This window comes from Lutra lutra, chromosome 3 (genome assembly GCF_902655055.1).
Source record: "Lutra lutra chromosome 3, mLutLut1.2, whole genome shotgun sequence".
NCBI classification, from domain to species: domain Eukaryota; kingdom Metazoa; phylum Chordata; class Mammalia; order Carnivora; family Mustelidae; genus Lutra; species Lutra lutra.
Window position 1 is genome coordinate 29,555,244 of NC_062280.1, and position 4,822 is coordinate 29,560,065.

Genomic DNA, 4,822 nt, shown 5'->3' on the forward strand with positions numbered 1-4,822 from the left:
CCCGAATTGGGCTTTCTGCTCTGTAGCAAGTCTGCTTCCCTCTCTCTCTCTCTGCCTGCCTCTCTGCCTACTTGTGATCTCTGTCAAAGAAATAAATAAAATCTTAAAAAAAAAAAAAAAGAGGGGCGCCTGGGTCGCTCAGTGGGTTAAGGCCTCTGTCTTCGGCTCAGGTCATGATCCCTGGGTCCTGGGATGGAGTCCCGCATCGGCCTCTCTGCTAGGCGGGGAGCCTGCTCCCTCCTCTCTCTCTGCCTACCACTCTGCCTACTTGTGATCTCTGTCTGTCAAATAAATAAATAAAATCTTTAAAAAAAATAAAAGAAAGAAAGAAAGTCAATTACTTATGAGCCAGCAAATTTAAATATCACTGGTTACCTCCCAATATCATACTATAATCAAAGTAAGTTTTTGCTCACCTTTGGGCAAAAAGAGATCAAGAATAAAAGTCGTACACATGGGGAACCATCCCAAGGGCGAGTGGGACAGGAAAAGTCAGTATTACCTCAAATGGAAAATGTGGGGACTCATCCATGAATGTCTTTTAGGTATAGTTGCCCCCCCTTTGGACCACATAAACTTTACCCTTTTCTGTAACGTGTGGGAATTAACCTATAAATTCTAGACAGTGAGGCAAACTTGCTGGCCTTGGCATGGTGACTGTCTGAGGATTGCACTGTGTATCAGAAGCTGCATGGTGCCCATGGATATCATCTTTTACCAAGTCATAAATGTTAACTTCCAATGAAGAACTTGCTCCAATGACTATATTTATGAACTCTTTGGGTAGAGGAAAAAAGAGCTTCCCTAGATTTCAAATTTGTAATAAAGGCCTATTTAAAAAGAAAAATGGCCTCAGGGATGTCTGAGTGGTTCAGTCGGTTAAGTGTCTGCCACCAGCTCAGGTCATGATCCTGGGCTTCTTGCTCAGGGACACCCTGCTTCTCTCTCTGACTGCCACTCCTCCCACTTGTACTTGTTCTCTCTCTCTCTCTCCCTCTCTCTCTCACACACACAAATCAATAAATAAAAATCTTTAAAAAAAAAAGAAAAAGAGAAATGACCACCACCACAACAGATAATGGATCAGTGTGATTTTCTGTGCAATAGCAAAGTAAAAAATATCTTTCTAAGCTGCACTTTTACAGAGAAAAGGAAACTTGGTGGAACCTTGTTTCTTTTTCACCTTTTAAAATATGTTGGGGCGCCTGGGTGTCCCAGTTGTTAAGCATCTGCCTTTGGCTCAGGTCATGATCCTAGGGTCCTGGGATCGAGCCCTGCGTTGGACTCCCTGCTCTTCGGGGACCCTGCTTCTCCCTCTCCCACTCCCCCTGCTTGTGTTTCCTCTGTTGCTGTATCTCTCTCTGTCAAATGAATAAAAAAAATCTTTAAAAAATAATAAAAAATAATAAAATAAAAAATGTAAGTACTAGAACATTTTTTGAAAATTTTAAGTTACATATATAATTATAAATTATATTTCTACTGAACAACACTGATTTAGAAAATTCTTTCTTTTCCATTCTTATCAGGGAAGATATCTGGAAGAAGTTTGTATTCACATGGCAGAGATAATAATATATCTTAAAACTGTCTTATTTCAATTGTGTTTATATATATTCGTTTTTAAAAAGATTTATTTATTTATTTTAGAGAGAAAGGGTGTACACAAGTGTGGGGAGGGGCAGAGGGGAAGAGAGAATCCCAAGCAGACTTACTGGCAAGCATGGAGCCCAATGCAAGGCTCAATGTGGGGCTCAATTGCACGACCCTGAGATCATGACTTGAGCCGAAATCAAAAGTCAGAACCTTAACCAACTGAGCTACCCAGGCACCCCTAGAGTTTATAGATATTCTTTATTTAGTGTACCTTCTTTTTCTTTATTTCTTGCACTTTCATTTCCTCTTTAAGAAATCTTTTCTAACCATTAGGACATGAAGGTATTCTTATATTATCATCTATTCTTTTTAAAGATTTTGTTTTATTTATTTATTTATTTGAGAGAGACACAGAGCATGAATCAGGTGGAGGGCAGAGGGAGTGGAAGAAGCAGATCCCCGATGAGCAGTGGTCTCCATGTGGGACTCGATCTAGGACCCCAGGGTCATGCCCTGAGCCAGGGCAGATACCCACCGACCAAGCCACCCAGGTGCCTCAATACCACACTTTTTTTTTAAGATTAATTACTTATTTATTTGATATATATATAGAGAGAGACAGCAAGAGAGGGAGCATGAGCAGGGGAAGTGGGAGAGGGAGAAGCAGGCTTCCCACCAAGCAGGGAGCCTAGTGTGGGGCTTGATCCCAGGACTCCAGGATCATGATCCAAGCAGAGGGCAGATGCTTAACGACTGAGCCACCCAGGTGCCCCACCACACTTTCTTAATTATTACAGCTTCCTACTGGGTATTGATAGCAGGTAGAGCAATTCATCCCATCTTCTTCTTGGAAATATCTTTCTTGTATTCACTTTTTACATTTTTTACTGTGAGAAGTTCATAGTTATTATTTATTATTGAAATATATCTTATAGCTGGGAAAGTCTGTAAACTTAGGTTTATAACTACTTGATCATTAGTGGAGGCATACAACTCCATAACTCCTTAGAGAAATCTAAATCCTGATTTCTGCCCATTTGCTTACACTGAGTATCCAGTGAGTGTGAGAGTACTTAAGATGTATAAAGCTCTGCAAACAAGGTATTCTGGTATTCAGCTGGGCTGAGTGCAGGTGGTCAGATTACCTACTCCCTTGCAGATTTTCAGCTACCAGGAGTAAACTGGCAAGAGCCATCAAAAAAATTTTTTTTTATTTGACAGACAGAGATCACAAGTAGGCAGAGAGGCAGGCAGAGAGAGAAGGAGGAAGCAGGCACCCCACTGAACAGAGAGCCCGATATGGGGCTTGATCCCAGGATCCTGGGATCATGACCCGAGCCGAAGGCAGAGGCTTTAACCCACTGAGCCACCCAGGTGCCCCAGCCATCAAAATATTTAATGTGTGTACACTTTAGTTACAGCCCTTCATCTTGATTCTTGGGAGGAGGATGAGTGGGAGGTGGCTGGCAGGAAGACCCTCATAGAACAGTAGGGTCCAGGCATGTCAGACACGGAAGGGAAAGCAACTGGACCTCACAGTGCAGGTAGGTGCATCCCAGCTGTGGTCTTTCTCTCACTTTCCCCACTTCAGGTCACTGGAGGGAAGACAAGACTGTTATGCCCAAATAATGGGTCCGTGATTAAAGGAGCGAGACTGATACAAAGCGAAAGTCAAGCAAAGCTTTATTTCGCGCCAAGCATCAAGAATCAAACTGGCGGGCCAGGGCCAGTTACCTCTTACAAAGAGAGGGCGACCCTTCCCTGCTTTCCACACTAACTTTTATAGAGCAAAGGCCATGTGGTTGGGCCTGGCCACACATAGGTGGCTAATTGAATTACAGTTCACCCCACAGTAGCCATAGGAACTAGCCCATTACCTTGGTAGCTAGGAGACAGTATGCGCCCCCACTGATCGGATGTCTCCACCTGGCCTGATCCACCCTTGTATTTGAGCTTTGTTACCTGAGGCTGGTTTCTGGGACTTGTTTTTAAGTAAGTCCTCTGGGGGAAGGGGAGCAGGGACAGTTTTAGGGTTAAGCAACAAAGTTATTGTTTAACCTCAATGGAAGCCTCTGGCTAAAATATAAAAATATAAAATAGGTCCTTTCAAAGACAAAACCCAGCCTTCAACCAGCACCGAAGAGCTGTGTCTTTTCCCTGCATACCAGTTCGGGTCCACTCTTACTCTCTCACGTTAGGAGCTCTGGCCATGTCCAAACCACACCCATCCTGCCTCAAGACAAATCACAGAAAGAGTCTGCATGAAAGTTCACTTTAATGATCCAGATTAGGGTCATCCTAGAACCGCCCCTCTTGAGGGTAGACCGGAGGGCACTGGGGCAGAGGGGCTCCACCTGAGGTCTCAGTCAGCAACAAGACTTCGGCCCACAGTGGGGGGTGGCTCAAAGAAGCCCTAAAACAAGAAGAAACAAAAGATTGGAATCAGTATATGGGGAGGTGGTCCCCTTCCTTACCTACTCTCCTTCACAAAATGCTTCAATAAGAGCCTGTTTTATGTAAGCTACAGTGACTCAGCCCAACCATTGTCTGTCCCCTTGGCTCCCACAAATAGTTCACCCTCCCTCCCATGCTTTTCCCTTGGGCTCTGGGCTGGAGAAGAATGGCAGCACCTTGTTTGCATTCACAGAAACACCATGGCAACCATCCCTCACAAGTGGGTCTGTCACTTAGCTCTAAATGCCTCGACCCAGCAACCAATCCAGGCTTAGGAAGACCAGCTGTCACTTGATGGAGTGAGAACAGGTTTCCTAGGAGAGCCTGAGGGGCTGGAAGCCCCCTGAGGTGCAGGTTCCTTGCAGGCTCTCAATTTTCAAGCTTGCCCTTCTCACAGATATTATACCCCAATATCATGAGAGGTGCCCTTTGAAATCCAGTATCACATTATGAAATCCCCTTCCTTGAAAGTTCACTGCACTTAAAATACAAACTTTTCACTATGATCCATGAGCCCCTGAATAGTCATTCTGGGGCCTATTTTCCAACCTAATCTTCTGCCACTGACTTTTCCATCCGTTCCTTAAAGTGAATGGTATACCTGCCTCGGGCTATTTGTCACAGTAGTGTCCTCTGCCTGGGATGTCCATCCCTTATACCGTCCTCTGGCTGCCACCTTCTTGCAATTAGGTCTTAGTTCAAACAAACAAACACACAAACAAAAAGACTTTCAGCAATATGGAGGAGTCTGACCTTTGGAACAGCCCAATTC